A 13,811-nucleotide genomic window follows, 5' to 3' on the forward strand; every position below is an offset into this window, starting at 1 on the left:
GAGTGGGCAAGCACAGGATCTGCCTTGGATCGAAGGTTACCTGGACACAATGAGTTGACACTCGTTCAAACTTTTCACTATGCAGAGAAAGAGAGGACAGAATATTACATTTTTGAACTGATTGTGTGGCTTCATCATCTTGTTAGTCGAGCCAAAACAGCTTCAATGGCAACAAGTCTCCTATTAAATCACCTGTACGTTCTCCAATAAAAGGACTGCAAATCTCCCTGCGACAAATCCAGAAAATCCAACTCCGACAGCAAATGGACAGGATAAACCTCTTCTTGAGCTTTCTGAGGCAGAGAGAGATATGTTAAAAGCTGTAAATTTCAGAAAATTGACACCTGGGATAAGTAAAAGTCAAGAGTTTGATACAGCTAAGTTAAGATCCATTGACGAATCTACATGTAAGCTGATCAAAAGCAATAGTCACTCTCCCACTACCAACACGAAGAATGAGTTTAATGGACTGAGGCGACATTCTACACTACCAACCTTAGACTTTGACATCAATAGGACTAAAGCTCTAGATGTGATAGATAGGGTTGATAATCTGAGGCTTTTGTAACAGCTTTCATGTTAGAACGTGATATGCTCAAATGAACCTCGACATTGGCGCTACCTGAACACCTGTCATAGCAGAGAATCAGGAACCGAGAAGCTATTTTTTTTTACTGCAGTTGCAAACTGGCACACAAGATTCGATTATCTTCAGCAATGGAAATTGACACCTGTAATGCCACTAATGCCACCGCTATTCAAACGGTGCCAGAACAACAAAAGAGGATCCGATTCCTATTTCCCTAGATTTTAATTAATGTTTCAAACTGGATTTGCGCCCCATGTGTCAGTCATTAGAGGATTTCAGGGAAATACTGTTCTATCTTTAGCATAGATGGAACGCCCATTTCTAATTTTTGTAATTGTAATTGTAACAGCGCAGAGGATTTTTGGGGTCAATTTGTTTTGCCTGGGCAGCATGTATTTGATTTATTGTATTAAAAATTCATTAGTAAGAAAGAGTGAAGAGGGAGAGTTTTTCTGAGCGCTGGGAGCTGCTGGAGAAGCAGAGAGCTTTGTATTGTACAGTTTTCTGCAGAGAATTTAATGGAATTTCATAGCTCTGTTTGCTGAGATTCATGTGGTATGTTGATTTAGCATAAGTTTTTCCCTTTGTCTCATATGTAATCAGTTATATTCCATTTCATTTCATGACCCTTTCAAGCTGAACAAATGAAGTGATTAGGTAGGAATTCATAGTATTATATGCTCCTCCTATAAGTTTGTTCGCATTCGATGTTTTCTACTGTTTAAGGAGGATTCAGAGTTATTGTCTGCCCTCCTTAACTCCTCACCAGTCTTGCCATTCCGTTTGAAACCAGATTTGGTGTTAAATTGCATGCCTACCTTGCCTCAGTTGATACCTGTGTAGTCATTATATTTCTCTGTTTGAAGCTGTGATTTTCCCCATGCAGCCCAGAAAAGCCCCGTCATTCCATCAAAAAACAAAAAATCATTAAATCAAACCCCCTATCAATTTACTAGCCTAAAATCCTTATTCTTAATTGGTCAGCCTAATCATATTGAAAGATCTATCGAATCTGACCCGAGAGAGCCTTCTCATACCTCGTAGGGCTAGCTACGAGGTGAAATGGTTTGATGTAGCCTTGAAGGTTTACCTTCCTCAGCCTAGGGTGAAATCTCAAGCGCTAACAGGGGTCCAAGTGGAATTGGTGGGTGGCCACCAATATCCACCTAGATAATTCCTCCCCCCTTAGGAAGCAATGGTCCCCATTTTGTTGAGTTCCTCCATGAGATGAGGAAACTTTTGCTGAACTTGGTCCCTGGTGAACCACTTGCCCTGGTGAAGGGGTTGGCTTACTTTGACAACTCAATACAGTTGGATATTCTGCGGCGAGTGTGCTTGATCTGTGTGTCCATGATCCGATCAGCTGCAACTTGTTCCATGCAATCTGGATTTAACTCTATGGGTGTAAGTTGTTTTGCAATGTCGAATGTGTCTAGTAATGGTGGAAAGTATGGCCAAAGGTGGTCCACATTGAACACTGGGTGCAGGCCAAGGAATCGGGGAATGCTGAGCTCAAATGCATTGTCTCCAACAACCTTGGAAACGGTGTAAGGACCATATCGGTGTGGTATGAGTTTCTGATAGGATCAGTGGTATCAGAGCGGTCTGCTTTTTCTCTGTTTTTCTTTGCATGTCCCCAACAAGGTCGGGATATAAGGAGTTAGGGCTTGAACTGGTTGAACCTTTGCAAGACCAGCCTCGCAAATCCCGACGGCCTCCCATGGTAGACGAGAAGAAAGACGAGGGGGCAGGAGATCCCATCAAAATCTTGCTCGAAGAAGCGCTCGAGCGACAACGGAACGCGATGATGGACAGCTTTGCGCAGATCCTTCAGCGGCTACCCAGAAGCGGCGCATCGGCTTCCAGCAGCTCCTCTGGAAACGCCACACCCTTTAAGGTACAAGTTAATTTTGAAATCCCCATATTCGAGGGTCAGATAGACGCCGATGCCGTAGATAAATGGTTAAATCTGCTAGAGGGTTATTTTTCTGTTCATGAATTTTCGAGTCGGGAAAAGATTGTTTTTGCTCTTCTCAAAGCAGCCCCCCACGTCAAGGACTGGTGGGAAACCTACTGCGAGCAGAAGGATGAAAGTACTGGCTCACTATTTTCAACCGCACCCACCTGGGATTCGTTCCGGGATGCCATCAAGGAGCAGTACTACCCTGTCGGAAGCTATGAGGATGAATACATAAAGTGGACCACGCTGCGGCAGGGAAGGGACCAAGATGTGCCGGAGTTCACCAATCTTTTCCATACCCTTCGCACAAAGTTGGGTATCAAGGATTCGGAGCAACATTTGATACTCAAATACCGTGGCTGCCTGCACAAGTACATCCAGAAAGAAATACAGTTCCTAAACATCCCCTCGCTCGGCGCAGCATACCGGTATGCCGTCAAGGTCGAGCAGAAGTTTAAACAAAAGAAGCGAGACTTTGGATGTGCGAATCCAAAGCAGGGGAAAGGTGCCCCTAAACCACAGAACAAAGGACAAAGCCAAGGCGGGACAGCCCAAGACAACCAGCCGAAGCTGCAAGCAAAGAGCAACGCCGCGAAGCCGAGAAAGGACACTGGAAAATGGTGCGAGTTCCATAAGAGCTCCACTCACAACACAAGTGAGTGTCGGGCCAAGCAGTCACTGGTGGCTGAGCTAAAGGTTTCAGAATCAGATGCATGTTCCGACTCTGAGTCAGAACCCGATAAGGGGTATGAAAAAGGGAAGCAGATCATTGATGCGAATCCCAGAGCCACTGTTGCTACCGCAAAGATCCAGAAAAATGAACCCGAAGATCCAGAGGAGGAGGAGCGTCTCTTCCACTCCCAGATGTGGGTAAAGGGCTCCCCGATACAGTTCATTGTTGATAGCGGGAGTCAAAAGAACCTCATTTCGGCAGAGGTCGTGAAGCGGTTGGGCTTACCGACCACAGCACATCCACAACCATACACCATTGGGTGGCTTCACCAAGGGTGAGATCTTCGCGTGAGCCAGCAGTGTCGCCTTCCATACAACATCAAGCCCTTCACGGATGAGGTATTGTGTGACATTGCTCCCCTTGAAGTTTGTGATGTATTACTAGGACAACCATACTTGTGGAAGCGACATGCTGTGTATGAATCAAGGCCCCGTGTTGTTATTATTACATTGGGAAATAAGTTGTTCAGGATACCAGAGGTAGTACCACCTGCCGCCATCTCTTTGATTACTGCAAAACAATGCAGTAAGATCATTTCCAAAACCAGGAAATTTGTTTTCCTGATGATACGCCCTCAAGGGAAGAAGAAGACAGTGGCCGCGGCCTCCAAACGGGGTCCCTCTGCACGGCAGCTACAGATGGACAAGATTGTGGAGGAGTACGAAGACATCTTCACCTCCCCGGCAGGGGTTCCTCTGCACTGTCAAGTCAAGCACTCCATCGATCTGACCCTAGGTGCGCCGCTACCCAATGGACCAATTTATCGGCGCTCCGTTCTGGAGAACAATGAAATCAAGAGGCAGATTCAGGAGCTCCTGCAGAAAGGTCACATCTGTCCGAGTTCTTCGCCCTGTGGGAGCCCGATAGTGTTGGTACAGAAGAAGGATGGGACGTGGAGACTCTGTATTGACTATCGGGCGCTGAACAAGATCACTGTCCGTAATAGGTACCCGATCCCGCGGATTGATGACCTCCTAGACCAACTAAAGGGGGCGAAATATTTCAGCAAGATCGATCTGAAGTCAGGATATCACCAGGTACCAATTGAACCCTCATATGTGTGGAAGACTGCCTTCAAATCCAAGGAGGGCCTCTTCGAATGGTTGGTCATGCCTTTCGGATTGACGAATGCTCCTGCAACCTTTATGAGGCTAATGGATGACATCTTGCGGCCATTCACCAACTCCTTTGTAGTAGTATACTTGGATGACATTCTGATCTTCAGCCAGAGTTGGGAAGAGCACCTCCAACACATCCGACAGGTTCTCCAAACACTGCGGCAACACAAGCTATGTGCCAATTTGGAGAAATGCACTTTTGGCATGACCGAGGTTCAATATCTGGGATACATCATTGATGAACAGGGGGTGCATGTCGATCCAGCCAAGGTCCAAGTCATTCGGGATTGGCCCTCTCCAACCACTCTAACAGAGCTCCGCAGCTTTCTAGGTCTTGCCAACTTCTACCGCAGGTTTGTGTTGGGATTTTCTCATATTTCTTGGCCCTTGAGTCAAGTCACCAAGGGCGGGGCGAAAGCAAAATTCTTTTGGTCTGAATCTCAACAGAAGGCATTCAGGGAGTTGAAGGATCGCCTCTGCACGGCACCAGTGCTCGCGTTACCAGATTTACAACAACCATTTGAGGTCGAGACAGATGCCTCTGACTATGCTATTGGGGCAGTCCTTACTCAACATGGACATCCAGTGGCATATCACAGTGAAACACTTTCAGACACAGTCCGGAAGTACCCCACTTATGATAAAGAGATGTATTCCATTGTACAGGCCTGTCGACAATGGAAGCATTACATTTTGGGGAAGGAAACGGTCATCCACACAGACCACCAACCTCTGCAGTTCATACAGACCCAAGGGAAATTGTAGAATGATCGCCATCAGAAGTGGTCTACATACCTGCAACAGTTGCACTTGAATATCAAGTATAAAAAGGGCAGCACCAATAATGTTGCAGATTGCCTCAGTCGACCACCGATCATGGCGCTAACCACTGTGCTCAACTCTTGCGGGCACGAGACTTCTGATTGGCCACTTCTCTACAAAAGCGACCAAGAATTTGGCCACACATACCAGACACTCTTGGAGGGTCGACAGGTTGCAGATTTTCACCTCCAAGATGCCCTATTATGCCACCTTGGTCACCTTTGTGTTCCTTCAAGCGAGCGTGCCAAGATGATTTGGGAAGCACACTACAGTCGAGCTGCTGGGCATTTCGGGGTCGAGAAAACAGTGGCAGTACTGCAAAACTATTTCTATTGGCCGAATCTTCGACAGGATGTTGGGAAGTACATCCGATCATGTACTGCCTGTGCCATTACCAAACCGACCATTAAGAAGCAAGGCCTCTATACCCCGTTGCCTACCCCTAGTCGACCTTGGGAATCCATCTCCATGGATTACATGTCAGGCCTTCCTTCCACTAAGCATGGAAATGACTGTGTTTTTGTGGTCGTCGACAGGTTCTCAAAGATGGCCATTATGATGGCCTGCAAGAAGAATATCACAGCAGAAGCCACTGCTAATCTCTTCTTTGAACGAGTGTGGGTGCACTTTGGGATCCCACAGTCTATCATCTCAGATCGGGACAGTCGGTTTCTCAGCACCTTTTGGTCCAGTCTCTGGTCAATGCTGGACACCAAACTCATGAAGTCCACAGCCTTCCATCCTCAGACTGATGGCCAGACAGAGGTTGTCAATAGGATGATTGTGCACATTCTGCGCATGTATAACTCAAAGCATCCACGCACATGGGACGAGAGCCTCCCCTACGTTCAGCACAGCTACAACCGAGCTCTTCACAGCTCCACTGGCCATAGCCCTTTTCAGGTGGGTTTGGGATTCCAGCCACTATGCCCCATTAATGTGGCCATGCCACTTGCAGCTACTCACATGAATTCAGCTCATGTCCAGTCCGAAACAGATAAGGCCACCAGCTTCATTGAGTGCATCCAACATATTCGCCAGCAGGTCCATGACATTCTTGAGAAATCAAATGCCAAGTACAAGCAGCGACATGATCAACATCGGGTGCCACACAAGTTTCAGGTGGGCAACAAAGTCTAGTTGCATTTGCAAAAGGAACGCCTTACTGGAGCCTATCGGAAATTGAGACCACTCCGATATGGTCCTTACACCATTACTAAGGCTATGGGAGACAATGCATTTGAGCTCAACATTCCCCCATTCCTTGGCCTGCACCCAGTATTCAATGTGGACCGCCTTCGGCCATACTTTCCACCATTGCTAAACACATCCGACATTGCAGAACAGCTCAAACCCACAGAATTAAATCCAGATTGCATGGAACAAGCTGCAATTGATCGGATCATGGACACACAGATCAAGAACACTCGCCAACAGAATATCCAACTGTATCGAGTTGTCAAAGCGGGCCAACTCCTTCAGCAGGGCAAGTGGCTCACCAGGGAACAAGTTCAGCAGAAGTTTCCTCATCTCATGGAGGAGCTCAACGCAATGGGGACCATTGCTTCCTAAGGGGGGAGGAATGATCCAGGTGGATATTGGTGGCCACCTGCCAAGTCCACCTGGACACCCACCATTGTCTTTCTCAGCATTTTGAGTTTCCTTAATTGTAGCACAACTTACTATTTTTAGCAGTTTTTCGGGTCCTGAACTTCCGGAGCCGTTTTGAGGCCCTAAACGACGTTTTTTGGGGAATCCAGGGGCAACACGAGTCCATGAAATGGACTGGTGTTGCCCGTTCCAACAATGATAGTGCTCAGATAGATCTTTCTAATGAGCTATTGTACGCGTCAAACAGAGATCATATGCCAAAGTTACGACCCCGGGAAGTTGATGTACCAACTTACCCCCAAACGGGGCCCACAGTTTGGCGTTTCATCTCCTAGGGTTAGGTTTTGGAATGTTAAGGGTTTTTCCATTGTTTCTCAACAATAAATAGGCCTTCGAGCCTCATTGTAACAGAGTTCAGAGGCATGTAGCCATCACATCTCTTCTCAGAGATAAGCTACCATCGCCCTAGCTAGTTTATTTCCATTTCTGTTTGTAAGCATATTTCAGTATTTTCCATTAATGAAATGAAGTATTATTTCCGCTGCATCTTTGTGTATATGGTTATCTCTATAATTTGTTGCGTTCCTGTTTAAATCCGGATCAGTTACATGCCTCTGAACTAAACTATAATGAGGCTCCAGGGCCTTTTTATTATTTAACAATAAGAGCAAACCCTAAACAACCAAAACCCTAACTCGAGGAGATGTAACACAAAGAGTTTATGGGCCCCTTTGGGGTGAGATGGACAACCAACTTCCCGAGGTCGTGACTTGGTCATATTATCTTTGTTTGACGCGCATGATAGCCCGTTGGAAAGATCTCTTTGAGGACTACGATGAAAAAGACAATTTTAGACAAAAAAAAATCTCTGGCTATAGATTTCCAAAAAAACCGTCATTTAGGGCCTCAAAACAGCTCCAGAAGTTTAGGACCTAAAAAATTGTTAAAAATAGTAAATTGTTCTACAATTAAGGAAACTGAAAGAAGCAATGGTAGGGGTCCAAGTGGAATTGGAGGGTGGCCACCAATATCCACCTAGATCATTCCTCCCCACTTAGGAAGCAATGGTCCCCATTGCGTTGAGTTCCATTATTAGAATGAAAAAAAGAACTTCAAACAAGACTAACAAAGAGCTTATTCAGCAACCTTTTGCAACAAACCTCTTGTGCTTCAAGGATTGCCTTGAGGTCCTTTGGGATAAGAAGAATGCCTTCAACCCTTCTTCCTTTATGTCCTCTCCTGGACTTAGCTAACAACAACTTTCCCTGAACCTTTTGTTGAGTCTTGAAAATGCCATTCATTTCCATTACACTTTCACTATTATGTCCATTATATCACCTCCATTTCACTACTATGTTACCACATTCATCCCACTTTCATTATCATTGGGCCACCTTTATGTTTTTCCAATCTTTATTATTTCTAAGCCTTTTAAGTGAATTTGTGGTTAAAACATTAGAAAATAATGTGCATATGCTTATACCTAACAAATGGGTTGAGATTGTTGACATGTGTAGGTTGAAAGGAGGCTTCTAGAAGTCCCTTATGTGGCACCCCAAGGCCAAATTCGAATTTGAGTGGAAAGAATCATGGGATCATGAGGATATGTGTCACATCTCCTAATTGTATTGTAACTCTAAAAGACATGTGTCTTATCAGTTCCTATTTTGATTAGGACTCTAGAGGTAGAGGGAGATATTCATGGATTATCATTAATGAGATGGCTCTCATCTTTTTGTATAAATAGGAGATCTCTCTCCTTCATTTGTTAGTCCTTTTTAGTCTTTTCTTTAGTCCCTAGTTCTTAAGTTTGTAGTTCCTCCTTGATGGCTTTTGAAAGCTTTGGAGAACTTTGTTGTACTTTGTACTTTTGAAGAAATTGAATAAAGCCTTGATGTTCTCAACATGGAAGGAGATGTGAAGTAGATGTCATGGAGCATATTAGGATGTAAGGTAGAGTAGATTTCATTTTGTAAATATTGCTTTGTAGAATGTAAGGTAGAGTAGATTTCATTTTGTAAATATTGCTTTGTAGAATGTAAAGTAGATTAGATTTTTCATTCATGCAATTTTAATTCATGCAAGTGTGTTTAATTTTGCTTTGATTTCATAGGTAGTAGGGGGCCCCTGCCTTGTATAGTTGTCATTTAATTTTGCATTTTATTTCACCATGTATATTAGCTGTACATAACAAAGTTTTTTTTATTACTGTTGTTTTACATTTTTCTCATGTATATTAGCTGTACATAAATTGCTTTCAAGTTGATTGTAGATTAGTGAAGCACATAGCCTTTTAATGACTAATGAATGACATGATAGAATCATCTTGTCCTTTTGCTGAAGCAGCAAGGATACTGGGTCTCATAGTCACTAGCTCATTGTTTGGTTATTGCATTTTATTTTGATTGAACTAATGACATGATAGAATCATCTTGTCCTTTTGCTGAAGCAGCAAGGATACTGGGTCTCATAGTCATTAGCTCATTATTTGGTTATTGCATTTTATTTTGATTGAACTAGTTGTATATTCACACTTTTGTTTAAATACTAACTCCATCAATAACATGTTTTAAGTTCTTTTGAAGTGCTAAGTTTTGGAAATTACCATTAGGGACATAGGCCTTGTCTTGAAATCTTTATCCATACTTGTCCTTTAAAAGTATTCTTAAGACCTTAGAATAGGATTTCCATTTGCATTAAACACTTTAGAAAACCAACAAGAACAAAACCCCAAAAACAAACATAAACTATAAAACAACGAAGTAAGAGAAAGGTTAACTAAGCACATATAGTGCACCACACTTCATCAGTTTACAATACCCGGATTGATAATTTATGTAGAGCAATTGAAGACATTAAATTGACTAGACATTTTGGCGCCGTTGCCGGAGAAGTGTAATTAGGAGACCTTATTTCTTACATCTGGAAAAAAAAGTTAATAATTCTTGAGTATGCTCTCCTCTTGCGCTTTGTGTGATCTAGAGGATCACAAAAAGGATTGTTAAGTAAAAAATAGAAAAATAATAATTCTTGAGTATGCTTTCCTCCTGCACTTTGTGTGATCTGGAGGATCAAAAAAAGAATTGTTAAGAAAAAATAGGAGACAAAATAAACTTCATCACTTCAATTGATTCAAAAAAAAAAAAAAAAAAAGAAGAAAAAAAATAAACTTCATTTCATTTCCATTTTCACTCCATGCCATCCATTTCATCAATAAAAGTTATTTCCCCATGATCATTTCCATTAATATTGCCTAACTATCTCTATTTAGCTAAGTGGTTGCTGTGCCAAGTTTCCGCAGCTGATACTGGTTTCCGCAGCTGTAATCAGTTTCCGCAGCCACCACTCTGTTTTTCACATTTACAGTCAAGATGTTAGTGCAATAAAATGAAAATGCAGGTATGACTAAGCAATATAAAAATTCAAAAATTCAGAGAAAAAAATGCATATAGAAGTGAGTTTATATTCCCCACTGCACTTGTCGTTATCTTGTTGCAGAACAGTTAGAATTTGAAAGTAGACATGGGAAGCATCAGCCGAATTTTGATAATTGGAGCAACAGGCTACATTGGTCGTCATGTCGCCAATGCCAGCGTTGCTCTTGGCCACCCCACCTTCCTTCTCGTCCGAGACTCACCGGCTTCTGCTAAGCCTGAGAGAGCCCAGCTTCTGGACTCTTTCAAGTCTTCAGGAGCTAACATACTCAATGGATCATTAGAGGATCATGCAAGCCTTGTGGAGGCATTGAAGAAGGTGGATGTGGTAATCTCCACAGTAGGAGGAGAACAGACAGCCAATCAGTTGAATATTATCCAAGCAATTAAAGAAGTTGGAACCATCAAGAGGTTTTTGCCATCTGAGTTTGGGAATGATGTTGATAACGTCCATGCAGTGGAGCCTGCCAAGAGTGCATTTGAGCTGAAAGTCAAAATCCGTAGGGCAATCGAGGTAGCGGGCATCCCTTATACATATGTCTCCAACAACTTTTTTTTTTGCTGGTTATTTCCTTCTGACACTGTCACAGGCTGGCCTTACAGCTCCTCCAAGGGATAAAGTAGTCATTTTTGGAGATGGAAATGTTAAAGCTGTGTATGTGAAGGAGGAAGACATTGGAACATACACAATCAGGGCAGTGGACGATCCCAGAACTCTGAACAAGACCTTATACTTGAGACTTCCTGCAGAACAGTAGATCAAACAAGAAAAACGAATGCAACAATTCAGAACAGTAAAAATTGTTAACTCAGGAAAAATGCGTAAACACAGAAAAAACGTCAAACTTCAAACGTTCGATTTGCCCAAATGGAGATGAATTTTAAAAAACTAAAACATGGGTTTTTTTTCCAGGTAGGTTAATTAGATAACCCAGAAACCGTTCGAAGAAATTTGTGGCGGTCTGGGAGAAATCTTCGGTTCTTTGGAGCCTTTTTTTTGCCGCGGCGTGAAAAAATTGAGTTATTAACTGACAGTTTGATGTATTCCGCGTGCCTGAAGAAGGAGAATTCCAATTTGATTATGTGCTGGACTCTTTGCCACCACGTCCTCTGCCCATATGCCACCCATTGCAATTCATTAAAACCCGTTAAACAGCAGTTTCAATTGAACACGACTCCCCGTTAAACAGCAGTTTCAATTGAACACGACTCTCTGTCGCTGCCACCCATCTGTACATGTTTTGTTACTGTTGGTTAAATGTTGGGAGAAAATCATGTTTGAAGAACTCAGGGAAATGAAGGATCCCCTGCTTAAGGATAATACCCTGCAGGCCTTGACATCTCTGTGCTTGGCTCTTAAACATGCTGTGGAGACCCTCAAGTTTGGCCACGAGAGCAGCAAGCTGTTCATGGTTCTAGAAAGAAAGCAAGTTGCAGGCAAATTTCACAGTGTAACTACTCAGTTGGAGCAGGCTTTAAGTGAATTGGCTTATGAAGAACTTGGATTGTCAGATGAAGTTCGAGAACAGGTTGAACTTGTACATGCCGTCATTTGTAACCATCTTATATCCACTTCACATGAATTTTGTGGTTATGGCTCTGCTACATATGGGCAAGCTGTTAGGGCTATCCAACTAAATTAATCTTGCATCAATATTACTGACGAAAAAGCCCATGTCCATAATGCCTTTACTTCACCAAAGGAGGAGCAATAGAGCAGGCCAGGTTATTGCCATTTTACTTTGGAAACTTTCTTCAGGTTGTAGTTGCCTCTTGAAGGGTTGGAAGGATGTACGATTCACTGATGCAGACTGCTTATTCTTGTTGCTCCCTAAAGTCGAATCTAGTTAAATGCCAAACAATAAACTGGTGATAGAAATGCTGAAGGTGATGAAAGGTGGAGGATTACAGATGAATCCCTTCTGCGTGCATTGGATAGTGTTTTAAGGGACTGAATGCCTCAGTTGGTCTGTTTGTTTTAATTTCAAACAATTGACCCGTCTTCGATGCAATCTGTGATTTGACTTGAATTTTATTTGCTAAAAAAAAAAAAATTCAAAATTGATGATTGACTGTTTTAGCCACTTTCCGCAGCTAGCACAACTTTCCGCAGCCAGCCCAACTTTCCGCAGTTGTTTTGTTAAACTCTAGGTTGCAGGTGTCATCAAGCAAAACAAGTCACATGGGTAGCTGGGGGAATGTTGGTACATGGATGGTGTCCTATTCATTCGATCAAATTTGATGAAAAAGACCCCGGTCAAAGGGAAGTCAAATTGTGTGTTATCACTAAGTCGCCACACTGATTCGCCACACTGAGTCGCTGCATGTCAAGAAAAAAATAATAATTTTGAATCAATGAAATGAACAAGTTATTTTCTCACTTTTCTGAAGGTATTGATTAATTTTGGACTGATGATGAAAGATGAATGGCTAACTTTGTATTCAAGATTTTTAGCTACAGAACCGTGCACATTCCGCAGCTAAAGTCCAATTCTGCAGCTGTTCTCTGATTCCGCAGCCAAAAAAACCTCATTGTTCAAATCAACTTATCTTTCTCATACAAAATCATATTTTGATGATTTAACTATCATTGGAAAGATCTCAACAAGATCTATACAATGAGAAATCTATCATTAGAGTTTGAAATGGCAAATAATGAAATAAATTGCTGGAAGAAAGCAACATTCAACTTGGGCACCAATTTCAAAGAAGGTATAAATTCTTTTGATTTTTCCTTTGAGAACTTGTTTCATTAATACAAATTCTTTGTTTTATGTGTAAATATCATAACTAGAGAGATTGATCACCTCTCTCCTTTGATAATCTTACATTCCATTGCAGAAGAAGTATTAGTTTTTTGCCGGTTTCAGGAGGAAGGACAAATGACTTCAAGAGAATGGTGTCTTTCTAAGAGACCAATTTGTTTCATAAGAGGATGATCAACAACAAAGAGGAAATATGCTGATGCAAAATCAGATCCAAACATTTGAAAAACTTTCAGATACTATTGTCTCCATCACATCCATCCATCACATCCATACTTCATAATAAACCATTCACCTTATTCCACTCCATACTTTCCACTTACATTCACATACACTTTCCATCTCTTTTTGTCCATTCATAACCCACAAATAAAAGCAAGAGGTTCATTCATATGCTTATTGCCCATTGCCATTTCTACTCTCCATTGCCATCTTCCATTTTCATTTTCCATTCCTTGTCATTTTCATTCCGCAAATAAGCCCTGTTTCAATGCAAATTATTGAGTCCATAGTTCTTTGAGTCTAATTTCTTTGTAAAAACACCTTGAGGCTTGCATGCCTTAATGGCAAGTCCTCATGCTGACAAACAATGGGAATACATTAATGTTCCTTGTTTGTTAGATCTTCTAGGTGACTCGACATCAGCAAATTCATTCGTACCTAGCAAGATGTGTTTGGGCATCTTGACTCTCATTGTCATCAATGGTGAGAGTTCTCGTGTTGACTAGTGGCATCCATTAATGGCCACTAAGCCAACAATTTCCTACTATGTTCGACAT

The 13,811-nt window shown here is 42.3% G+C and overlaps 1 pseudogene; it reads left to right on the forward strand.

Moving 5' to 3' along the window:
* Nucleotides 1–10,301: 10,301 nt before the first annotated feature.
* Nucleotides 10,302–11,025, forward strand: LOC149256547 (phenylcoumaran benzylic ether reductase PT1 pseudogene; annotated as a pseudogene).
* The last annotated feature ends 2,786 nt before the right edge of the window (nucleotides 11,026–13,811 follow it).

The sequence above is a fragment of the Pinus tabuliformis genome, chromosome 7, assembly GCF_031772625.1.
Source record: "Pinus tabuliformis cultivar Carrire ecotype Pingquan chromosome 7, CPIR1, whole genome shotgun sequence".
Classification (NCBI taxonomy): Eukaryota; Viridiplantae; Streptophyta; class Pinopsida; order Pinales; family Pinaceae; genus Pinus; species Pinus tabuliformis.